Source organism: Podarcis raffonei, chromosome 1 (assembly GCF_027172205.1).
Source record: "Podarcis raffonei isolate rPodRaf1 chromosome 1, rPodRaf1.pri, whole genome shotgun sequence".
Lineage (NCBI taxonomy): Eukaryota > Metazoa > Chordata > Lepidosauria > Squamata > Lacertidae > Podarcis > Podarcis raffonei.
Genome location: NC_070602.1, coordinates 128,866,383 through 128,892,973, shown reverse-complemented (window position 1 = coordinate 128,892,973; position 26,591 = coordinate 128,866,383). Strand labels below are relative to the sequence as shown.

The 26,591-nt window shown below is 44.8% G+C and overlaps 1 protein-coding gene across 3 annotated transcripts in view; it reads left to right on the top strand.

Annotated features, from left to right (window-relative positions):
- Positions 1-26,591, top strand: part of PARD3B (par-3 family cell polarity regulator beta) — a 617,714-nt gene that overhangs the window by 446,112 nt on the left and 145,011 nt on the right. The gene's annotated exons all lie outside the window — the stretch shown is intronic.

The following is a 26,591-nucleotide window of genomic DNA, read 5'->3' as shown; positions in this document are numbered from 1 at the left end:
AGCAGTTTGCAAAAGATAAAACGGTAAAATCAAGGGGGGGAAATCACAACTGTACTTTACAAACATGCAAAAGTTAAAATATTGAAAGAGTTTAAGATTACCTCAACTTTCTAAGAATCTGGGGAGGGCTTGCCTAAACAAGAATGCTTTTAGCAGGCACCAAAAGGGAATACAAAGAAGGCTTGACCTCAAAAGACAGAACATTCAGGAACATACTAGGTTCCATCAGTCTATGAGGGCAGGCTGGTTTTGTGTCTAACATGTTTTCTGCAAGGTTTGTCGCATGGACATATTACCACTTTGGCTAGCGTACACGAATGGCTGTAGCACGGCAGCACCATCGCAAACTGTGATGTTATGACAAAGTAATGAGGTAGGGAAATTAAACAGTAGAAATGTTTATGATCGGAATGTCAAGGAGCTAAGCTTCAGGTTTTTCCACTCCCAAATCCACTCTTTACAAGAGGAGAGATCCAGATTATAGCTTTGCTTCAGCACTGTTGCAATTTTACTTGGGTTGGCTAAGTTATTGCGAATGATCAAGGAATATTTGTTTAAATGCAAACAGTGTATTCGCTTTACATTTGCGCCAGTTCTAGTCCCGCCACTCAAGGTCATGATAAAATCGAAATCATTGTTAAAAGGCTTCTACTTCACAAAATTGACAGAATTGACCTGACTCCAATCCAATTGCGGCACTACCAAATAAGTGGGTTTTTTCCTTCCTGCTTCCTGCTCTGAAGAACTTGTTATTTTGCAGCATAAAAGACTTGTGTGCTCAAATTGTGCTTTTTTGCCCCCGTGATCATTCGGCGCCATTAGCAACCAGCTTTTGTACCATATGCAGTGATTTACTATGTATGCTTACAGTTTACATTTCCCCTGTTGTGTGATATTATGCGCTTTCAATTAAGTCGGAGGGAGGACTGAGAATCGCGGCACTTTTATGCAGACTGTAAAGCGTGGCTTTGCAAGACAGATTACCTTTCAGGTCCTTTCCAATAACCAAGCAGGGAGAGAGGAGCCATTTTTAATCCTTACTGTCAAGCTTCCAGGTTGATAGCAATAAGAAATATAGTATTCCCCACCCCCCGTATGAGTTAAACAAGAAAACACAGATTCGCAGGCACAGTTGTGGAGCCGTCACCATGAGATTCTGAAAGTTGGCATTTGATAATACAAAATAAAAATAAAAGAGAGCTTGATTAGACTTCCTGTGTGCTACAATAAATTGTGACACCTCTTGAAGGTGGCGGCAGTATGTGAAAGTATAATAATAATAATAATAATAATAATAATAATAATAATAATTTTTATTTATATCCCGCCCTCCCCAGCCGAAGCTGGGCTCAGGGCGGCTAACAACAATAAAACAATACAAAAGTACAACACAAACAACACTCTAAAACAGCAAACAGCTAGACAAATTAGAAGACAGGAGTGCCAGTTTGGCCCTGCGACTGTGGGTCCCCGGTGCCATAGGTACCATGCATGGCCCTGGCACTGAATTTTGTGGGTGCCTAGCCCCTTCATGGGGAGTTTTGTGGGTGCTTGGGCACCCAGGGCCCCAGGGAGTTGGAACCTATGCTGGAAGAGTAAAAATGAATGGTTGTTACTAAGGTTTGTATAATTTGCTTGTCAGCGCTATCACTAGTCCTAATTTTGGTTAAAGGAACAGTAAATAGTATGGACTTGTGTATAGATTAATTCGTTTAAGACTCTTTTGCAGGAATCAATACCATTTTAGAACTTCCTTTATGTGCTAAAGCAGGGGTAAGCAAGCTTTTTCAGCAGGGGGCTGGTCCACTGTCCCACAGAGCTTGTGGGGAGGCCGGACTATATTTTTTTTGGGGGGGGGGAATGAACTAATTCCTATGCCCCCAAAATAACCCAGAGGTGCATTTTAAATAAAAGCACACATTCTACTCATGTAAAAATACGCTGATTCCCGGACCGTCTGCGGGCCGGATTGAGAAGGCGATTGGGCCGCATCCGGCCCCCAGGCCTTAGTTTGCCTACTCATGTGCTAAATTGGAAAGAGGTTCAGAACTAACTATTGGGCCAGATATTAATAGTTCCTGAGGTTAACAGGATAAGAATATATGTTATCCTGAGGTTAACAGGATATATCTATCATCTATCTATCTATCATCTATCTATCTATCATCTATCTATCTATCATCTATCTATCTATCATCTATCTATATATGTTTATAGTGTAATCATTAAATCAGAAATGGCCACCGAAAGCCCATACTGAATCCAGCAGCATTGTAAGCTGACTAGATAACTTTTATGTTATGAGGCAGCATACGGATTCAATCAAACATTACATGATTCATACCCAATATTTGTATATGTGTTTTGTATGGACCCAGCATCCTGACTGATCATTCGGATAATATATTGCAGTTAAGCATCTTAAAAGCAGCACTGACAATTAAAAGAAGCTATCGTTGGTGACCCCAATAATGCTATGTGGTTCAACCGTGGTCTCATTCTATTAATCTGCATCAATACTTCCAATCTAGGAACTTCAAGAAACTTTACTGCTGCGCTTTGTAACACCTGCTAGGCTACGCTAGAGGATGAGAACAAGCTGAGCGTATTATCATAAAGTAATGGTGTGAATGAAAAGCCAGGGTTTATCAGGGCATTTTCTTTCTAGCAGAATCTCAGGCTGTGAACCCCCAGGTTGCTTTATTTATTTATTTTACCAGCCCCCTGAACTTTCAAAAGCTTGATATCTATATGCATGCTATTGCTCGTGCCTGTCTATGGGAGCCCGCCATACCAGGAGAACAATTTTCTTTGTAAGATTGCTTTTTTTGTGGTGCCCTAGATCTCTTAGAAGACTTGACTATGTTCAGTGTTTCCTATAAATCCGAACCACAGCCATAAATTGTTCGCAAACGGTTCCTTTGGAAACGAAGGCTGCTACCGAAAAGAAGACTCTTCTCTCTGAGAAAATTAAAAATAATGGGCAATTACAATGGGCACTTGTAACAGTGGCCACATGCAGAGGACGCTCAGGTTGCGTTCGCAAGCTGCAGCGCCGCACCTGCGCATGCGTGGGTCACGATTTGGCGCTTCTGCGCATGCGGAAAGTGCAATTTAGTGTTTCTGCGCATGCGTGAGCGTCGAAACCTAGAAGTAACCCGTTCTGGTACTTCTGGGTTTGGTGCGGTGTGCAACCCGAAAACGCACAACCTGAAGCGTCTGTAACCCAAGGTATGACTGTATAGGCTGCCTCAGATGGCCACTACGGTACCACTGCAGGCCTCCAGATAGCAAGATATGTAGTGGCATCAAGAATTGCAGATGGCTTGCCACGTGGAAGTAGCCACCCACGGCCAGTCTGTGGGTCAGTAGTTCCCTCAGTAGGTCAAGTCCACCAGACCAAGATGAAGGAAGGAAATTTCACTTTTTGAAATATGGTGCTTAGTCATACTGGCCACATGACTGTACGCCGGCTCCCTCGGCCAATAAAGCGAGATGAGCACCGCAACTCCAGAGTCGGTCACGACTGGACCTGATGGTCAGGAGTCCCTTTACCTTTACTTATATTATTTCTCCCTGCTCATATGTGTAGCGGGAGGGGGGGCAACAGCAAGAAAGTTATTGCCATTTTGGTTTGGCTATGCAATTCAACGGGATTTCTAGAGATTTGTATTTTCCGGATCGTGATCCAGGGCAAATAGGATCGGGTCCGACCAGTCAAGACTGAATCAGGTCCAATCCAGATTTACAAACTGAGGCCACGAATCAGAATGGGGGGGGGGGTCTGTGCACAGCGCTCACGTTTAGTTGTTTAGCTTCAACAAACAGAACCCAGATTACTTCATCTCAGTCTTAGAATTCCAGTCATGGGCCATTACCATAGAGGATTGAATTAAAACTCATGCAATCACTTATTTTCTCCGGTGAAAAATGTATTATCATCCCTTTAATGATTTTATAAAATTATGAGGCATCTTATAATGAAAGATCTCTGTGGCTTGATCAGTGTACCTCATACTGACATACAGCTAGTCATAGCTCCCTCTACAAAGTACCCGGTTTTAAAGTCCTACTCATTACAGGACATTACTGTCAAAGCTATTCCAATAATTAGAAGCCTTTCTATACATCAAAACCCAAGAAATAATCCCAAATGCAAGCGCTAAAACCATATGTTTACCAGTATGGTGTTAATCCATCCTGTCGTAGCTGGTGGATGATTTGCTGTCTGTAAAATTCACAGTTAGGTAAAGGTAAAGGGACCCCTGACCATTAGGTCCAGTCGTGGCCGACTCTGGGGTTGCGGTGCTCATCTCGCTTTATTGGTCTAGGGAGCCGGCGTACAGCTTCCGGGTCATGTGGCCAGCATGACTAAGCCGCTTCTGGTGAACCAGAGCAGCGCACGGAAACACCGTTTACCTTCCCGCCGGAGTGGTACCTATTTATCTACTTGCACTGGTGTGCTTTTGAACTGCTAGGTTGGCAGGAGCAGAGACCGAGCAACGGGAGCTCACCCCATCGCAGGGATCCTGAGACATCAGGGTTATCCAGAATGTGTGGGGGTTGGGCTGGCTCTGGAGAACATATGTTCAAGCAGAGAGCCCGCCCACCCACCCCTTTTCGCCACCGTTGGAGGGGAGAGCAATGGCAACCTCTCAGCGTATGGCCAATACCTCAAGACCCCTTTAGCGGGGAACCCTGGGATCATCGCCGGAAGGGGGGGGGCGTGCGTCACCGCTTCATGCCCAACTGCTGCCCAACTGTTGTTTGGGCAGGATGGTCCCTCCCCTTACCTGGCCAATATCCTGGCAACGCCTCCCCAGGCGGGATTGTGCGACTGGCTGATGTAGGCGGAGACCTCCAGGTCTCCAGCCTGGGGAGGATGAAGCCAGCCCGTACTACCAGGAGTCACACTGAGATCCAGGGGGCTGCATGCGACCCTGCAGAAGGTGCCCCCCCATTTGATGTGGGGAGCGGTCATTCTTGAATTGCCCCCCTTAAAAATCAATTTCTCCCCCTTAAAAAATCAAATTGCCCTCCTGTGGGACGTGTGCCCCCACATTGGGAACCAGGGGTCTAAACTTTGAACAATGTTTTAGAATTCTTCCCCTCCTCTTTCTTCTTTCATGCGCAAAAAGAAAATTAAATGTACTCCTTTACCAAACCAGTTTTCTATTGCATATGAATATTCTCTCGCTCTCGCTCTCTCTCTCTCTCTCTCTCTCTCTCTCTCTCTCTCTCTCTCACACACACACACACACACACACACACACACACACCCAAACTAGAAGTGTCATGTCAGATATGCTTGGTAACATTACGATGTAGCACTTAAACAGCCTAGGCTTGTCCATCTCTTTATTACGTCGGTGCTGCTTATTTGAGGAAGGGAGTGATGCATGTGATGAATTCTACTGTTTCTCAACCTCAGCTGAAGAAAGTGCTTTACAGTCTTCGACTTAACGCCACATGGGATTTTACCAAAATGGATATTGATACATGACTAGGGAAAAGTTAGTAAAATGCAATGTGTGAATGGCCGTTGTTGTTAACTGCATTTCCCACATTTTTCTGATGCAGGTTTTTTTGGGCGGAAGGTGACGTAGGAAGTAATGAGTGCGGTCTTTCATTTTTCACGTCAGAAAAATTAAAGGCTGAGCAGCACAAAAAACGCCTCTTACTATAGCATTGCAGAAATGTGCAGTTGTGAATATTACACCTCTGGCTAGAATTCTAGCATTGGCAATACGGAAAATAATAATCAGTGTACCTAGCTTAAAACCATACAGTGGTTCAGTTCAGACATTACTTCAAAATCATGGTTTCTGCTAACCATAGTTTTGATCCCAACCCATAGTTAAGAATTTACAAGCAAATGATGCAAACCCACTTCGACCCATGGCCGGGGAAGCCATTTGCCTCAGGTGGCGTATCGATTCCCCGCCAGTGCTCCACAGCCAGCCCTGCTGGGGCTTCCCGCAGCAACAACCCAGCGCCGTTGCCCTTGTTGCTGAGCCCTTGCCACTGCGTTGTGACACGGGTGCAAGGATACAGTTGCAGTGGCGAGACTGCAGTGGCGCTGGGGCAGGGCCCCAGATCTGGTTGGAGGTCATTGGGTCGTTTTGCTAATACAGTGGTACCTCAGGTTAAGTACTTAATTCATTCCGGAGGTCTGTACTTAACCTGAAACTGTTCTTAACCTGAAGCACCACTTTAGCTAATGGGGCCTCCTGCTGCCGCTGCGCCGCCGGAGCACAATTTCTGTTCTCATCCTGAAGCAAAGTTCTTAACCTGAAGCACTATTTCTGGGTTAGTGGAATCTGTAACCTGAAGCGTATGTAACCTGAAGCATATGTAACCTGAGGTACCACTGTAGCGGCAAAATGTGTTGTTTCTGGTTTGTTGGCTGGTTGCAGACTATGGTTTTTCGATCTGGATATAATGCCAAACTATGGTTTAGCTTTCTTACATTTTGTTTGATGTGATGCCCAAGCCACTAAATTCAAGCCTGAACAGGAATTTAGGACTCTGATTCAAATCCCTTTCTGAACAGGGGCTTGTTTTCTTCTTTAATCAATGTTACCCTACTCCACAATGTTCCCCCCTCTCTCTATATATACTGTACTTTTTCGGGTATAAGACTAGGTATTTTTACTCTAAAATAATGTTAAAAAACAGGGGTCGTCTTATACGTGGGGATCATCTTCCCAGTTTTCATAAATTTGTGTCCCCCAAAATAGGGGTCGTGTTATACACGGGAAAATACGGTATTTGTTGTGGGAAAAGTGCCAAAGTACCCTTTAACCAAAAGTGGGTTGTGGTTCCTTTAACAGGCAGCACAGTAATAAGAATGTTAACTCATTTTTGCGCGGGGGCATATAATATTTTTTTTTAAAAAAAAATCTGCCATTTAATTTTAAATGCTAATATGTGTGCGGGTAATTAAGAAGCCAAAATTGACTATGAGCTTGGTAAGCTCTAAGAATGGGAGAGAAAGATCATTACGCGTCTGCTCATGGATAGCTATTTGCAAACCAGCTGATAATGTGCAAAATGAAGATTTTGTAAGTGGCATTTTAAATGAATGGTTAATGGCTTGAAGATTAATTAAATAGTCAGAGTTGTTCAAAAGAGAACCTGCTAAAATCTTGTTTGTAGGCCAGTCACTTGCATAGCAAAAGTGCAAGCCTATCTAGCAAGCAATTTACAGCATTTCCCCCCTCAAACCACACACACACACACACAAACACCTTTCCAGCATGCTACATACACGTAAGGTCAGAAAGGTTTTACTGGAGGGTACATTAATACTAAATAAATACCGCAAAACGAACGATAAAACTCTGAATTTGTTGTTCTACCAGTATTCGTCTCACTGAGGGTGGGTGAGGCGGGGAAGGAGATTCACATTTTGTAAGCATCAAAACATTGCTGTTTTTGAAAGCTGGGAAAAGCAGTATCCCTGCAAAAAGCACTAACTTGGGGAGGGGGGGGGGAGATTCGGATTGCAAGGCAGCTATCCATTTTTATTTTTGGTGCAATATAATGATTCTCTGGAAAGCCCATTAATGTACTGCTTTCATTCCTGGACAGCACCTTAGAACACAGTTCACCATATTGTGAATATTGAGAATATTGAGAAAGAAGCATTCTAGGCTCTGGTATGACTTGTATATTATTATTTTGCTGCTGTTCCTTCATTTGAGGCCATACTAGAGAAGGTTGGTTTTCATGTTTTTAAGAGGGCCAGCGCCCTCAGCCACGGTTGCCGCAGGCTGAACGGACAAACTGTTAACTGTAATCCGCCATCACAACTAAAACTTCCTTCCCCCAATTGGCACAGGGCCTGTCAATGGCAGAGCACGCCTGCTGAACAATGGGCTTCTCCCTTAACAAAATCCATCGCAACTGGCAAACCAAATTGCCTTTGAGTCCGTCTGCAATGCAGCGCAGGAATTATAGTCAAAAATCAGATATTCCTATTCCCAGCAGGTGGTGGTGATGGAGAGGTTGTGGAGACAGATAACAACATGACACTGCCCACCCCCCCGGGCAGTCTGATGGAGAAGCAAAGTGCAAAGCCCTTCCCAAGCCATTTCCAATCTCGAGTTCTTTCCTACAGTGATTAGCATGATTAAGCAGGGATGTCAGGCCTAGTTCTCCCATCTATATCAAAATAAATACTTCGGTTGACCAGGTGACCTCATAAGCGTGAGGTCGGTATGGAGCAACCAAGAGGGCTCCCCTGGCAATTATTACATGCTGCTTACTGCAGAAGATTTGTTAGACAGTGATGGAAAGTCTTAATGCACGAAGCGGTGGAGGAGGACACGCACAATGATGATTAAGATGACAGTGAACTGGAAACAGCTGCAACGCTCTCCCTGGGTTCCGTATGGCTTAAGATGAAGACCACCTGGGTTGGCTACTGTGTCTGATTTTTAGAGAGAGAGTGCGGCTATTCTCCCACTGTGTACATTCCTGCTCTTCGGTTTTTGAAATAAGGAAGCCATTGTTAAAGTCTGCGGACAAAGTTTCTGCAGTCGTTTCTTTTCCTCTATATGTCCGTGTATATATTGCTGCTGCTATATGCTGTGTGCAAACTGAGCTACAAAAGTACATACCGTATTTTCCCGTGTATAAGATAAGGATTTTTTTTATTATAACTAATTGTGAAAAATAGGGGCTCGTCTTATATATTGGTAGTGTAAAGGGGGGGGCGGGTGTTTGGGGGAGACTGTAAGCGGCATTTGGGCGGGTGATTGGTGGCTGCTGCTGATTGGCTGTTGCTGCAGCAAGTGGGCGGGCGATTGGTGGTGAGTGGGCAGACAATCGGGGGCTTCAACGAGGTGTGTGATTGGCAGTGGCAGTCAGGCGGGTGAGCGATTGACGGCAATTCCCCACAATAAAAGCTCAACAACTCTGTTCAATCTCTCCCCCCCCCATTTCCTTAATTTGGAGTCCCAAAAAATAGGGGTCGTCTTATACACGGGGGCATTTTATACACGAAAAAATACGGTATATCAGAAGATAAGCAGAGTCATGCTGGAGGCAACAGCCAAATCTTCTTTCTGATGCAGAACCCTCTTTCCCAGGCAAATTCCTCCAGCAAGCCCACGGGCCAGACAGGATATGAAAGCAACAGCCTATCTAAGCACTTTGTTTCCCAATGTTTAGATGCACCCTGACTCTGAACATGGATGTTCTATTTAGCGGTGATAGCTTTAAGGTAAAGGTAAAGGGACCCCTGACCATTAGGTCCAGTCGTGACCGACTCTGGGGTTGCGGTGCTCATCTCGCTTTACTGGCCGAGGGAGCCGGCGTACAGCTTCCGGGTCATGTGGCCAGCATGACTAAGCCGCTTCTGGCGAACCAGAGCAGCACACGGAAACGCCGTTTACCTTCCCACCGGAGTGGTACCTATTTATCTACTTGCACTGGCATGCTTTCGAACTGCTAGGTTGGCAGGAGCAGGGGCCAAGCAATGGGAGCTCACCCCGTCGCGGGGATTTGAATCGCGACCTTCTGATCGGCAAGTCCTAGGCTCTGTGGTTTAACCCACATCCCTGGTGATAGCTTTAGCCACTGATAATTCATCCTCATGGTCAATGGGAACTATGCACGTACATGCCAGCCGTGGAAATTTCCAGAGTCCTCTGACATTCGAGCGTCCCTCTAGCATTTGTGTGTGCTTTCTGGTGTTTCCATCTTCATGAGATTCTCTTTAGATTGCAGTGGGTTTGTTTGTTCTTTGAAAGAAGTCGCCTTCCAAACGTGTGCTTGCATCCATTGGCATGGGCTGCGGAGTTTTGTGGCACAAACAGGGCTTTTGCAAAAGTATACCCAGGCAAGAGGCGGCCTGCTTGCAAGCAGTTCTTGCCAAAATCCCACAGTGACTGGGCTGTGTCCCTTAAAGCAGCTTTGTAAGCAAAGGCTTTGGCAGTAGGCGCAATGTGATAGTTAGAATCCACCCAGATTTAGCTGAAACTGACTCCAGTACAGAAAGAATTGTATTATAAGGAGAGCTAAGCACAGTACGGTCTCCTTCGTTTCCCCAGAGCAGGGATAAGGGTCAGGAGGAATCAGCTTTGGAACCATTGGAGAAAGAAATCCAAGACTGCAAGGCCCTCTCATAATTTGGGATGAAGTGGCAAATGGGTGTTAAAAGATATGAGGGATGTTAGTCCTCTGCGTAGAGTACCCATCCCACATTTTAAGGTAAAGGGTAAAGGGACCCCTGACCCTTAGGTCCAGTTGTGACCGACTCTGGGGTTGCAGTGCTCATCTCCCTTTACAGGCCAAGGGAGCCGGCATACAGCTTCTGGGTCACGTGGCCAGCATGACTAAGCTGTTTAGTCAGAGCAGCGCAAGGGGCAGCTGTTTACCTTCCCGCCGGAGCGGTACCTATTTATCTACTTGCACTTTGATGTGCTTTCAAACTGCTAGGTTGGCAGGAGCTGGGACTGAAGAACAGGAGCTCACCGCGTCACAGGGATTCGAACCGCTGACCTTTCGATCGGCAAGCCCTAGGCTCAGTGGTTTAGACCACAGCACCACCCGCGTCCCATAGTTTCCCCTTTAGTCCCTCATAAAAGTAATAGACACAACAGTCTTCTATAAAAGTATTAAAAGAGTTTACTCACTCACATTCTGTTCACAGATGGATCCCAGAAGGCAGACTTCAGTTACAAAAGTAATATACCTGAAATCTATCCCATAAAGAGATAGTCTCTTTGTCCTCTCTTGGCTGGAAGCCAAGAAAACATCTTAGGCTAAGCAGATGTTGCTTCTTCGACGAATGTAGTCAGAGAGAGAGATGGCAGCTTCCGCTGAGGTATTTTGTTACCTGCATAGGTGAGGTAATGCACACTTCTGGTCACATGTAGAGGAAGTCTGTCCCAGCCTAGGAGGAAACAGGAGGTTCCGACTGGCTGGTCCAGACATCCCCTTTTTATGTCCACTCTAGGGATGTTGTACTTGATTGCTCTGTGTTGCACATCCCACAGAAGTGTGGTGTGCCATGCTGTGGATTATAAAGAAATACTGCCACAGTTCTTGGTTTTTTTGAAGCCATATTTGGCTGGATTTCACTGCTTTGCAAGCTGATGTGAAGGCAAAGATGGAAGAACTTACTGTTTAACATCCCAGAAATAAAACTTCCTGGAAAAGTTCAGGAAAAATAGGTTCTTGGCACAGACCTTCAGGCTTACAGCTCCTCTTCCAACAGTACAAAATCGGAGGTGTTTTGTGACACCTCAGATTCATTATCCTAGGCAGAATAGATATTCATGCAATGCAATATTCATTATAAATCTTAGTATGGCCACCAGCAGCAGGGCTGTCGTCAGTTCCAGAAACCTAGAGGGAAATAATATTCACATTCCCCTGGAGACGTTTCCTTGACTTCTAAGCAGACCTTTTCACTATGATTCACAACAGATGTGTTGCCTACCTATCTTACAGCAATAAGCTACCCCATTTGGAGACTTTTGGTCAGAAATTACATCAAGCTTGTAGGTTCCTTCCATAATTTCTAGATGTTATATGATTTTTTTCATGTTCTTCCTGATGCGCCGACAATGCTTTTAGATTATCAGACACTGCTCCAATAGGAAGCAGGTTTATAAAAAGAGTTGTGCAATTGATGCCTGACTAATTATTAAATCAGAAACTACCTAATAAATTTCAGGTGTTTTCTGATCAGCAAGGAGGGAAAGTGTCTATGCTGGACCCAAGGGCCTTGAACAAGTAAAACAGCAACAATAGACTTTTCAGGCATACTAACCAGTTAAAGGTCTAAAGGTACCCCTGACCGCTAGGTCCAGTCGCGGACGACTCTGGGGTTTCACTCTCATCTCGCTCTATAGGCCAAGGGAGCCAGTGTTTGTCGGCAGTTTCTGGGTCATGTGCCCAGCATGACTAAGCCGCCTCTGGTGAACCAGAGCAGCGGACAGAAATACCGTTTACCTTCCCACCGGAGTGTTACCTATTTATCTACTTGCACTCTGATGTGCTTTCGAACTGCTAGGTTGGCAGGAGCAGGGACCGAGCAACGGGAGCTCACCCCATCGCAGGGATTTGAACCGCCGACCTTCTGATCGGCAAGTCCTACACTCTGTGGTTTAGACCAAAGCACCACCCGCGTCCCTAGTAACCAATTAAGGTAGCCCATATTCCTTATGGGTTTTAAAGGAGGCTTATGTTTGCAAAGCAACACATCAGCACCACAGGAAATTCCTGAAATATTGATTTGGGACTTGGCATGTGAAATACAAGGTAGTTCCACTGTGGTTGTCTACTGGAAGCTTCGAGGTTGGGGAGGGGGCTCATTGTGCATGGCACCTGGTCAATAAGAGATAGTCCAAACAGGAAAAAGTTCTTCACACTAATGTGCTAGAATTGAGAACTGACATCTTGGGCACCTGTTGTTGTTGTTGTTTAGTCGTGTCCGACTCTTCATGACCCCCTGGACCAGAGCACGCCAGGCACTCCTGTCTTCCACTGCCTCCCGCAGTTTGGTCAAATTCATGCTGGTAGCTTCGAGAACACTATCTAACCATCTCGTCCTCTGTCGTTCCCTCCAGCTTGTGCCCTCCATCTTTCCCAACATCAGGGTCTTTTCCAGGGAGTCTTCTCTTCTCATGAGGTGGCCAAACTATTGGAGCCTCAGCTTCAGGATCTGTCCTTCCAGTGAGCACTCAGGGCTGATTTCCTTCAGAATGGATAGGTTTGAACTTCTTGCAGTCCATGGGACTCTCAAGAGTCTCCTCCAGCACCATAATTCCAAAGCATCAATTCTTTGGCGATCAGCCTTCTTTATGGTCCAGCTCTCACTTCCATACATCACTACTGGGAAAACCATAGCTTTAACTATACGGACCAATGGACAAAACTGGGCAAGCAGCCACAGACATTGACGCCAAAGTATTAATATAAGCACTGCATCATTCCAGCATGTGCAGAAAGGTGATGTGGTCTTCACCAATTGACTCTTCAGGCAATTCATATTGCACAAAAGAAATGTACTGGCAGATCTCCAGAGTAGATTAGGTGTGGTCAGTCATTTGAACCATGGGCAAGAATTATCATATTTTTCCATGTATAAGACACCCCCATGTATAACACAACCCCCTTTTTTTAGCCCCAAATTAAGAAATATATATTTCTTGAGTGGTTGAGCTTTTGGGGTGGGGGGAAGGTTGCCACTGCCAATCGCCCACCCACCCCCACTGAATTCACTATCTGTGTATAAGATGACCCCCAATTTTTGCCCAATTTTTTATAGCAAAAAACTTTGTCTTATACACGGAAAAATACAGTATTATTATTTAATTATGGGGTTTCCAGATATGAATTAATTTGCAAACAGGCATAACACGAAGTGTCCATCATTTTTAATGGGTGACATTTTAGTGTATTTTTGGTCTCTGTGGAAGCCGCCCAGAGTTGCTGGGGAGGCCCAGCCAGATGGGCGGGGTATAAATAATAAAATTATTATTATTATTATTATTATTATTATTATTATTATTATTTTGCACATGGACAGTTCAAGCTTCTTCTTCCAGATAGTTTAAAAGAGAGCTGCTTTTATGCATTCCCATGACCATGCGGCCATACCTGGCAATCAGAGTTTTCCATCTAAACAAGACCATCACGCTAAACCATAGTCTAGTGCCACGTAAATGAACATTATAGAGCGATAGCAAACATTTGGCTCCCTCTCTCACAGAGCCAGGGGAAGGAGTTCAGAAGCTTTCACGTGGGTCTTTGTTTAGCCACTGTTTGTCATGTCACACTGACTTACAAATGGTGGTCAACATTAGCTAGGGTTGGTTTCAAACAGCCAACTTCAAACTATGCTTACTGAAGCTGCTTGTTTCAATTAGTTTTAGTTAAATTAAGCACAGTTTTGTATCGGAGCATCATGGCAAAATGTGGCTGACCAGAAGCAGAAGCTTCTAGACTGCTACTCACCGTCCCAAATTTGAGCAACCCCAGATTTTAACACATGGGAATAAAATCTCTTCATCCCTAATATCCAACATTGTTTCACTTAACTTTATGATTTGAAGAAAGATGGGAGAAAGGTCTCAGGTAGGTAGGTTGCTAGGTATAGATAGATGGGATATCTTTTCATTAACCAAGTTTCATTATCACGATTAGGCTATAAGAAATGACCACTCCCTTTCATTTATAAGACAGTTTTTTGTAATCATAATGAAAAGAAATAAAATATCTCCATCTACTTTCTCCGTATTTTCTAGGATTTTATAAACAATGGGTTGGAAATCTGTGGCTATCCAGATTGTGCTGGACTCAAGCCAGCGTGACCAGAGGTCAGGGATGATGATGATGATGATTTAGTGAATTTATATACCGCCCTATACCCGGAGCTCACAGAACAAAATCCAAATATAAAACCACAAAATATATTATTATTTATTGAATTTATGGGAGCGCCAGCTCAGTAACACATGGAGGGCTCATGTTTTTAAGCAAACGTTGGTTGTTGCTTTTTTAGAAATGCCTTTTGAATGTTTCTGCTCAAATTCCTTCTTTGAGGAGCAGATTGCTGTAGGCATAGAAACAGCATATAGGGCCAGGCCTGTTTGGCTGCAATAATGTCATGCACTCTTAGTATATATTTGAAGCATAGGACATTATTCAGGCCCTGTTCTTTAATTCCTCCTCCTCCATTCCTCTTGCCGCGATCCCTTTCCTCCCCCAGAGGCCAAAAGTCTTTTCATTCTCCATTGTGCAGCTGTCACATATTATTGTCACAGTGTGCGCCCCTCCCTCTCGATTCCTCTCCGAGGGAATAAGAGCTTTTGAGTCTTGCCAAGAAGGTGCGAGATGAGAGTGCTTCACAATGGAGGAAAGGGCAGCGAGGTGCCAATATTTTACCGTCTTTGCAAATAAATCTGAATAATCAGCCCTTTTGACAACCCATTGTTGTGCCTGATTCCCCCCTTATTCATTTAAAATTCAAATGGTGATACATTATAATTTTCAGCGTAATAGTTACTTTGGGGTGTTGTCTGTCAACTCCGTAATCACTGAAAACATAGCCTGCGCTCGCTTCTGAATTTATCGGCGTTAAACAGTTCTGCCTTTGGGCTTTTAAGGATATTCAGCCCAATATATGTTTACCTCGTAAGTCGGTAGGAACCTTATATAATGATTAAAACGTGCCAAAGGGGACACCGTTTAATTTATTAATGGAGTGGGGTGGGGGACAGCCTGTATGTGCGGTTTGTTTAAGGGCACAAGCCAAAAACATTTATAAATACACTTTTGTGGTTTGAAGAAAATCTTGAAAGTAGCCACGACATATATAGTGTGGTGTTTTTTTGGGGGGGGTGGAGCACTGATGGAAGGGGTAAAAACCCACTCTTTTGGAGTAAAGGGTAGCGCTATTTTCTATTTCTCAGCGCCTGTAATGCTCAATAATTGCCTGAAAGGGCTGCTTTAAATGAGTACTTTTGTGCAGTAAGTGTTCTGCTAACCAGGGGAGCTGAAGTGCTTCTGATCCATTCGCAGGTAATAACAGAGGCGGGTTGTTGCAGCGCAGGCCCCTGCTTTACAAATCAGCAGCTACTCCTGCAGCATGATGGAGGGGTGGGGGGTTAGTGGTGGTTTGGGGGGAGAGGTGGGGGGGCGGCTTTGGGGAGCAGCATTAAATCAGCCACAAGCCTGCGCCTAATTGTTATTGATTGTTAAGTGCACAAATTGCGGGGAAAGCAGCCCATGCGAGTTCCTCACCTGAAGAAAGTCTCGTTTCCTTCCTTTGATATTTTCCGTAACTACGGCTCCTGGTTTGTAAGGATAAAGAGAGGCGGCTATTCGGGGCCTGTATGGCAAATAGCAATGTTTATGCAGCTGCTGCTGCTGCTAAATGGGTGGGGAAGGGGGAAGGGGGTGAACTGATCTTTTCCTCCTTTTCCCTGTAAATGCCACTGTCTGCATCATTGTTGATGCTTTGACCTCCCTGCTTCAGAGCCTGAAAAGCCTTTTCCACCGTGAGCAATAGGCAGTGTCTGCAGAGCTCAACAGTCAGAAAATCCCATTCTCGTGCCTTGAGTGCTGATGCCAACTTGATCATTTTAACTACAACTGATGCGCGGCTATTTCTAGTTAAACCTGGTTCACGTTGCTATCCTTTGCTGTAAAGAAAGTTCCGCTATCATGAATTGTACTTACCACCATGTAAGGCTGCCTTTTGTGGTTGAGGGGCCATTTTAAACAGTCCTATTAAGTCGTGTTTCTTTCACTTTTCTTTGATCTGCGCTCTTTCATTTTCTCATTTAGTTCCCTCTCCTGTTAATCCATTTTGGAGCACAAAGCCAGTTCAGTAGTCTGGCGTTGCATAGATCCATTGAGAAGCTTAATTTGGGTGTGCATTCAGACGAGAGGTTTGCAATTCTGCGCGGGGGCATAGAAGCAACCAGCGAGGTGCCTCACCGTGAATTTGAAACAAGCAACCCTCAAGTGCTCAAAACCTTGTGCATTTTTTGCACACTTGGGGTTGAGCACCATTCAGTTAAGACATTTGTATAGCTATAATGCCTGCTCCCCAAAATGGTGGGAAAGAGAGACATTGGAAATGGGGTTATTTAAAATTGCTGTCATAGAATTTACTTGGGATTTTAGAGACTGGGGTTACAGGTTTTTGGCTCCTCTGTTCATGCGCAGGAATGAGGTGAGTAGCACTCTGTTCACCTTCATCCTATGAATACTACTCAACTCCAGCAACTTAGTCTGGGGTCCAGGAATGGGGTGGTGCATCTTCTTCTTTTTTTCTTCTTCTTTTGTATATAGTGTGGTGTAGAGCCAGTGTGGTGTAGTGGTTAAGAGCGGTGGACTTGTAATCTGGTGAACGGGGTTCGATTCCCCGCTCCTCCACATTTAGCTGCTGGGTGACCTTGGGCTAGTCACACTTCTCTGAAGTCTCTCAGCCCCACTCACCTCACAGAGTGTTTGTTGTGGAAGGGAAAGGGAAAGGAGAATGTTAGCCGCTTTGAGACTCCTTCGCATAGTGATAAAGCGGGATATCAAATCCAAACTCTTCTTCTTCTTAATATAATTTTTTATTAGTTTTTTTAACATATCATTTTCAACAGTAATTAAACATACTTTTTCATCTTATTCAAATTTTTGACTTCCATCAATCCTGTCTGAAAATTTTCCAATCTAATCTCCCAGTATGCATTTCTTATCTTCCCTATTACATTTCAAACTCATAACCAATATCTCTATCTTTTCCCACTTTGTAACACTTCGTATATTTCTCCTTACAAAGCTTCTTGTGGTCCTACTAGTGTAATTTTTTGATTATAGTTGCTCTTCAAATAATTCATATACTTCTTCCAATCTTCTGTATATCTCTGGTCCCGCAGGTTTCGAATCCTCCCTGTCATTTTGTCCAATTCTGCATAGTCCATTCATTTCGTCTGCCATTCTTCTTTCGTAGGAATTTCTTCTTGGTTCCATTTCTGGGCTAACAACACTCTGGCCGCAGTTGTTGCATATAAAAACAATTTAACATCTTGCCTATTAATGTCCTGACCTATAATACCAAGTAAAAATGCTTCTGTTTTTTTAAAAAATGTGCAGCTTCTCTGGTCCCAGTGCAAAATCCTTTTACCTTAGGCATTAGACCAGTGTTGTCCATATCATTTTGTCTGTGGTTTCTGAGAACGCTGGTCCCAGTTCCATCACTGGGACTGGGAAGGGCAGGAAGCACCTGCCAACTTATCTCACTCCACTGCCCCCAGAAAAAATGTCTGGACGCTGGTGGGAAGGGGAGGCAGCCGAGGGCGTTTCGTGAGCCCCCGCTGTGCTTTTTGCAAACATTCAGATGAAATGCTCACAAAAAGCCCGAGCCTTAATGAACATTTGGTTTGACCATTCATAAAGGCTTGGCCCCAGGGGTGTACGAAGTGGGGGGTGGAGGGAGTGGGCCACCCCGGGTGCCACTGTGGGGGGTGACAAGATGGCCCCTGCCTCCCCCCAGCTGTAGAGCGGCCGAGGGCGCGCAGTCCATATGGGCTGCCTCTCACACAGCGACCGTACGGGCTGCTGCTCTCATGTGCCGTCCATACTGGCGTCCGTACGGGCTGTGTCTCCCACGGTGACTGTATGGGCTGCTGTACATGCGCACTCCGTACGAGGTGTCCCGCCCCTCGGCGTCCTGCCCCGGGTGCCGGAGAGGGTTCCTCCGCCATGCTTGGCCCCTTTCAGGCCGGACAATGGAATCCTGGTGAGTCCCAGTTAGGGTGACCACTTACACATTGTTTAGGAGAAGTGTAACAAGCCGCCAAAAAAGATGGCACAGGTTTGCACAAAGTCGCCTGGGCAGCTTTATATGTATAGGTGATATTTTTAAAAAAGAAACCGCTGCAATTAAAATAGAAATACAGTACAGAACAAGGGAATTGTGTGTTGAGCCACAGTGTTGAAAGGGACCCTGAGAATTGTCTAGTAGTTCAACCCTCTGCAATGCAGGACTATGCAGCTGTCCCATACGGGGAATCGAACCTGCAACCTTGGCGTTATCAGCATGACACTCTAACCAACTAAGCTAATACATGCCACCACAGTGGGGAAGACTAACTACAGGTGAAACTCAAAAAATTAGAATATCGTTGAAAAGTTCATTTATTTGAGTAATTCAACTTAAAAGGTGAAACTAACATATGAGATAGACTCATGACATGCAAAGCGAGATATGTCAAGCCTTTATTTGTTATAATTGTGATGATCATGGTGTACAGCTGATGAAAACCCCAAATTAACAATCTCAGAAAATTAGAATATTAAATGAAATCAGCAAAACAAGGATTGCAAATAGAGCAATATTGGACCTCTGAGAAGTAGAAGCATGGATATGTACTCAGTACTTGGTTTGGGCCCCTTTTGCATCAATTACTGCCTCAATGCGGCGTGGCATGGATGCTATCAGCCTGTGGTACTGCTGAGGTGTTATGGAAGACCAGGAAGCTTCAATAGCAGCCTTCAGCTCTTCTGCATTGCTCGGTCTCATGTCTCTCATCTTTCCCTTGGCAATGCCCCATAGATTCTCTATGGGGTTCAGGTCAGGCGAGTTTGCTGGCCAATCAAGCACAGTACTCCCATGGGCATTGAACCAGGTTTTGGTACTTTTGGCAGTGTGGGCAGATCCCAAAGTCCTGCTGGAAAATGAGGTCAGCATCCCCATAAAGCTCATCTGTGGAAGGAAGCATGAAGTGCTCCAAAATCTCCTGGTAGACGGCTGTGTTGACCCTGGATTCAATGAAGCACAGTGGACCAACACCAGCTGATGACATGGCTCCCCAAATCTCTTTTTTGATGAGAGCAGCTTTTGCATCTCATTTGGAAACCAAGGCCCCAGAGTCTGGAGGAAGAATGGGGAGGCACACAATGCCAGATGCTTGAAGTCCAGTGTGAAGTTACCACAGTCTGTGTTGATTTGGGGAGCCATTTCAACATGAGACCGAGCAATGCAGAAGAGCTGAAGGCTGCTATTGAAGCATCCTGGTCTTCCATAACACCTCAGCAGTGCCACAGGCTGATAGCATCCATGCCACGCCACATTGAGGCAGTAATTGATGCAAAAGGGGCCCAAACCAAGCACTGAGTACATTTGCATGCTTCTACTTCTCAGAGGTCCAATATTGCTCTATTTGCAATCCTTGTTTTGCTGATTTCATTTAATATTCTAATTTTCTGAGATTGTTAATTTGGGGTTTTCATCAGCTGTACACCATGATCATCACAATTATAACAAATAAAGGCTTGACATATCTCACCTTGCATGTCATGAGACTATCTCATATCTTAGTTTCACCTTTTAAGTTGAATTACTCAAATAAATGAACTTTTCCACGATATTCTAATTTTTTGATTTTCACCTGTAGGTGTCTCCTCTGGCTGCTGTCCAGGTGCCAGCACCTTAGACTGATCTCGGAAGCAAATAGGCTGCCAATGTAATTCTTTTAGAATTGGATTACTGTTAATATACTTGGCAGCTGCATACTGGACTAACCGAAGCTTCTGAGTTGTCTCCTTGGGCAGCACAATGTACAACACTTTACAGTAATCTGGTTAGGTGGTTACCAGAGCATGGACCACTGTGGCAAGATGTGAACTTCGTAGAAGCACCGGGGTGGCCAACTCCCAAGAGACTGCAATCTACTCACAGAGTTAAAAAACTGGCGGTGATCTACCCCCTTTTTGGGGGGTTCAAGTCAAAGTTGTTGTGCCTTCACTAGGCTAACCACTGTCAAATGTTGGATACTAGGCCAGATAGACTTTCGATGTTTTTATCCAGCAAAATGGTTTCGTACATTCTTAATCTTTGGCTACTACGGTGCCATATTGAAGACAGAGAAAGCTGCTGTTTGGAAGTGTCTTAAATGAAGACATTTGGTTTCATATATGCAGAACTAAAACAGTAGAACGTTTAAGAGTGCTTTTACTTAATTGAGGTAACAATGAAAAGAATGCTGTTTGGCTCCATTGGCACTGCCTAGAGAAAGCCAATGAGCATTAAATGTTACATTCTTAAAGCATTTCTGCATTTATAAGCCAACAGATTCTTAATTCTCAGTGAGCTGCCTTTGGCAATTCCCTGGGTGGCATTCACTGTCGTCACCAGTCCTGTATAATGAGAAAATGGCAAGAGTAATAAGAGGGGGAAAGTTTGGACATTTTTTAAGCATGGGTTGAAAAAAGAGCAAGAGTATCTCTCCATATAGAATAGCCCTGTAAAGTATTAGAAAGCCCAATTTGTTGGTTTAAGATTTTAATACATTAAGTGAGAGCAAAAGAGTGGATTCCATAAAAATGCAAATATTCACTATATTAATGGTTGTACAACACATGTACAGTGGTACCTCGGGTTACATACACTTCAGGTTACAGACTCCCAGAAATACTACCTCGGGTTAAGAACTTTGCTTCAGGATGAGAACAGAAATCATGCTCTGGCGGCATGGCAGCAGCGGGAGGCCCCATTAGCTAAAGTGGTGCTTCAGGTTAAGAACAGTTTCTGGTTAAGAACGGACCTCCGGAATGAATTAAGTACTTAACCCGAGGTACCACTGTATATCAATACGAAGTGAAAAATCATTATTCCAGCCAACCCAATTATTTCTACTCTGACTGAACCGACTCTAAGGTGGGTTTTCCTCGGTCTTGATACCTGAGGTTTCTTTACGCCAGTGACAGTCAAACTTGGCCTTCCAGCTGTTTTTGGACTATAACTCCCATCATCCCTAGCTAAAAGGACCAGTCATCAGGGATGATGGGAATTGTAGTCCCAAAACAGCTGGAGGGCCAAGTTTAGCCATCACTGCTTTAAGCTAAGATGACCACAATTAGATCCGTGCACCTTCTACATGAAAAGTATGTGCTCTGCCACAAAGTTACAGTCCCTCCTCTTCTGCGCGAAGGATAGAACGCAATCATATTCTTCTCCAGTTTCCCAAATCCTTGGGAAAGCAGTTTCTATTCCTTGACATGCACTTAAATGTGTGCTCGGATAGTAGTGTGGAAAATTAGGCTGAGAATATAATTGTTAAAATGATAATGAACTCGCTTTCTTCTTTATTTCTATGATTAATGTCACTGCTTTGGCACAGTTGCTGAAAGTTGATACTTCTTTCTTGGAAGTTACATTTCATTCCGGTTTGATTTTTTTCCCAAGGAGTAGCCATCAGAGGAAATAACTTTTTTTTTTTTACATTATTCCCCCCCCCCCCCCGAAAGTTTAGAACTAGCAATGAGCAGTCTCCCCCGAAAGAAATTTTCTGCAACGTTAATTGCACCAGACCGTAGCATTTAAAGCAACCTATTCTAGCGTCCATTTACCTCCCATGTGAAATGAAAACTCTGTTTTGATTTGAACTGTCACAGATAATTTCTGCACATAAAACACATCCAGGGACAGCTTTCAAATGGAGTTGTCACTTCTTGTTTAGCGGGCGGGGGACTCTCTATTGTTGTCAAACCTTCTTTGCAAAAGCATCACTAACATGCTGATATGCACAGCTATTCGGAAATAGAGGAATGGATATTCCGCCATCAAGAAATGCTAGAATCCGCTTTCTGTTGCATTCATCTCCTTAGGGAGAAGGTTTTAAATATCACTTTAAGCAGATTTGCTACTCCTTTGTTGTGTAAAGTGCAGATAGATTACTCAGTATTTACTCATCAGAATCACTGTTTACCTTTAGCAATATTATAATACAGTGGATAGCGAAATGTCTTCATTGTAAGTGTACTAAATTACAATAAAATACCAAATTATTTCTTCAAGGAGGAAACCCGCATATTGGGCCTGCAACATGGCCTTCAGTTTTACAGAATGGGGTGGAGCAGTTGAGGGATGTCATACTTTTAATTAATACTGAGTTTTGATACAAAAATGGCGCCACCATTAAGACGATCTTAAATGGACTTTAAGGGGAAAGGGGCTAAAATGGTTGCAGAGTTCTACTTTTGTGCATTGATCATATGTGCCTTGTCAGGGCCGGATTTAGGTTTGATGAGGCCCTAAGCTACTGAAGGTAATGGGGCCCTTGATATGTCCAGCTATCCTTTGTCAACAACAAATTGTCACTGGTTTTTTTGTGTTGGATATATGCTATATGGCAATTTATGGACCTAATAGGTATCTCAAGCCATTGGCACATGTTCCCATGCAAACAGTCCATTCAGAATGTAGGTACCCTATATACAAAAATGAGCAAACCAGTGATATTTTAGGGAGCAGGCTAGCAGGCAGGGCCCATGACTTACATCATAGGAGCCTACACAACACAAAACACTGTTGCTGTGTGTAGGATTTATTTTAGTTGGTTTTTTATCTTATATTTTGGAAATGTACATCCAGTTGTCTTTTTCCTTTACATTTTTTGGGGGCTCCCAAGAGAGCTTATTTAGCTTATTCATAACTCCAGCACTGCTTGGGGTCTTCTCTGTGCTTGCTTCAGAAGAGACACTGTCAAACCTGTGGGAAACTTAAGTGATTTCAAGGGATTTTACCCAACTGCTGAAGAAGAATTGGGAGAATTCCATTGTCACTGGAAAATTTGCCATCAGGTTCTTTGAAATCTAAGCACGGACAACTCCATTATCATGTGCTGACAGGAGCAAGCTAGCCGTAAATTGCCCAAGCAAGTTGGAGTTAATTCTTCATTAGCAAATGCAGGATCTGTACCAAGTACCAGACCTACGGTAATTGTCATTGGCCAGGAGTTGGCTTCACCTGCTGAGCAGCAGCCTGAAGGAACAGAAGGCGAAGTGACTCCACCTTGTGCTGATCAGCCTTCTTGCTCCTGATGGCTCCAGCTTTCTTGAGCTGGGTTTTCAGCTTCAGTTAGGTGCTGGAAACAGTATTCGTTGTTCCTGGCCAGACCCTTCTTCTTCTTGTAACCTTGGACCACCTCTGACTACATGACCTGAGAAATTCCTGACCTTAGGACTGGACCTTGTATACGGACTCTGCCTCCAGGCAAGTACCCCCTGAGACTAGGCTGGTTGGCTGGCTTCTCCCTCCACTGAGCTCTGCCATGGCTGCACCACACGGCTACAGCGCTAATGAGCACAGCAACTCATCTCCAGCAGGTCTTGCCTCCATGAAGCAGTTGCGTGTCAAGGTCCCCAGGGCCTCCCCAATAACTCACACATCACACCAATATTTATGTTTAAGGTTTTTGGCATGATTTTGGCCACAACTTTATTAAAATACAAACATGTGAGTGGTTGCTTAAGCATTGGTTACGAAAAGCTGCCCCCACTATGGGGGACAGTCTGACATTCTGCACACCTGCGAAAGTCAGAAAAGGGGAATACACTTGGGGCTAGCTACGGAGCAGGGAACCTGCCCTCAGCCCACCCCAAATGCAGCCAGGAGCTCTTGCAGTGGCCCGAGCCCCCTTGACAGGGTGGACAAGCAATAGTTAGCCCCCGATTCCTTTAACGGAATCCCTTGCAGCAGCAGCATTAGAGGGGCAGGCACAGCCAATCCATGCCCCTCAACCAACCAAACCCTAAACCAATGCCTAACCACAACCTTACAAGTTGTGACGATTTGCTACGCAGTAGGCAAAAACCAAATGGCCCCAGCCAATCAGCCAGATGGACAAAATTCCTACCGGGCCCCTGCCCCAAGAGCAGATGACCCCATGACAGGCATAGCAAGGTCAAGCGAACAACCCTAATTCTAGGGGGGCGGGGCGGGCAAGCCGATGCACGGGCGAAAAGAGTAAGCCCTAGCCTCGTGCAAGGAGTTTTAGCATTTCTGGCTGTCAATCAACAAATGGCAACATTAACTTCTTCCCAACAAGGGAAGCCCAATCGCATCAGTGGCCAACGGTCAATTAGCCCACCCCACAACTTTGGAGTGTTCTGGCGGCCCCCACCGCAACACGTGCTCTCCATGAAGGAGAACACGCTTTGTCAAGACTGAGGGTCCCCATCTCCCCACAACTGCCTAAGTCCCCTCTTCTCCAAGCGCACCTGTGTGACAGTGGTGTAGTTGGGGGGGCAGAGGGGCTACTGCCCTGGGGGCAAAATTTGGGGAGGGCACAAAATTTCAAAAGAAAAATAGAATGCTTTGGGGGGGGGTTATTAAAAAATAATCAAACAGTGTAAAAATGCCATGAAATAAATAATAATAAAATAAATGGCAGCAGCAGCTGCCCCAACTCCAGTTTCCTTCCATGAGAAGGCCCTTCCCCACCACCATCACCGCCAATGCCCGGCCCTGACAAGGAGGCACAATACTTGCTTTGCCCCGGGCTCTGGCAACCTACGCTACGCCACTGGTGCAAGTGACCTGTATTTAATTTCAGGTTTAATATTGTTAAATTGTGGGTGAACATTTCAGACGACACAGCGATTCGTCAAACAGCTCTTGTTTATTCAGAGGCCAGAACAGAACTGAACTGAAGGGTTCAGCCAGCCTGCTTATATAGAGCTCCACTAGAACGCAACAGTAACCATTTTCTGTAACTATCCAATCACCGAAGGTCACTTTCAATCCCTTATTTGCATGTGGACCTGAGTGAAAACTATTTGCAGTATCCCCCTGCTGGCCCAGGGTGAGAACTTCAGTACATAACAAATATCTCCTCTGGCAATGGAAAGAGAGAGAGGCTGCTCCTTGTTTGCGGACTCTTGCCCATTAACTCCCCCCCCCCCTCAGTACCATTGTCTTTCTCTCTTCACTATTCACCCCCAACCTTTGTCTCCCCATGGTGCAACTTTCACACCACGTTATAATGCCGAATAAGAGGGGTAGGCCTTTTTTTCCTGCGCCAAAGCCACCCTTTTCTTTTTGGCTGAGGAGGAAGTATGCCAATAACAATAGCAAAAGGGAATTCCAGCTAGATTGTTTTCTGCTCCTGTGTGAATTTTTATTCTACTTTCATTATTGCGATGCCGGCGCGTGGGGTTCTTTGCTCACCTAGCAACAATTGGATGTAAATTCCTGAATTCTCCTTAAATTTATACGCCAAGCATAGAGATCTTTCATCTGTGAGACCATAAACATTATTTTATCATGCTAATGTGACTTTTTCTGGCAGTGTTGCTACTTTGAATACATGGGTTTGAAAATAATAATAGTGCTTATCAGTGGGAGGAAAAAGAATGCTATGTAAGAATCTGGACTTTGCCATGGCAACACTACCTAGTTCCTTTTCTCTCCCCCCCCCCCATTCAGTTTTTAGTCTTGTGTTCTATGGGAGTCTGCCTCTCTCTTTTATCTTTCTTTCTGCAATTCGCAAATAATCTATTTCCATTTGTGACTAAGGCATTGATTCAGATGTGCAAATTGCCCAGATGCTAAAGCACTTCAAAGTTTCACCTGGACAACTGAAGTCTGCCTTGCACTCATGAGCTGCTTGGCTCTCTGGATGGAGTTGTAGAAAGAATTCTGAAAAATGTAACCCAGCTGTGTTAAAAAGGTAAAGGGACCCCTGACCATTAGGTCCAGTCGTGACCGACTCTGGGGTTGCGGCGCTCATCTCGCTTTATTGGCCAAGGGAGCCGGCGTACAGCTTCCGGGTCATGTGGCCAGCATGACTAAGCTGCTTCTGGCGAACCAGAGCAGCGCACAGAAACGCCGTTCACCTTCCCGCTGGAGCAGTACCTATTTATCTACTTGTACTTTGACGTGCTTTCGAACTGCTAGGTTGGCAGGAGCAGGGACCGAGCAACAGGACCTCACCCCATTGCAGGGATTCAAACCGCCGACCTTCTGATCGGCAAGCCCTAGGCTCTGTGGTTTAACCCACAGCGCCACCCACGTCCCTTAAACCCAGCTGTGTTACCTGAGTAGTATTTCCTTAGAGCCAGGCACAGGGGGTCTCAGGGCAAGGGGGGTGAATGCAGACCTCCATGCCTCTCTCTTTTTCCAGCCCTCCTGCGTCTCTCACTGGTTCTACCCCATGCTCTCAGGTGATTTTGCTTGGCCTGAATCTGCTCTTGAGGTGTGGCAATGCCCTGTTGCTTGGTTGCATGGAGGACAGAGAGCGATGTCTGTGTAGATAGACCTCCAACTCTTCCATGGTTGAGTTCTGTCA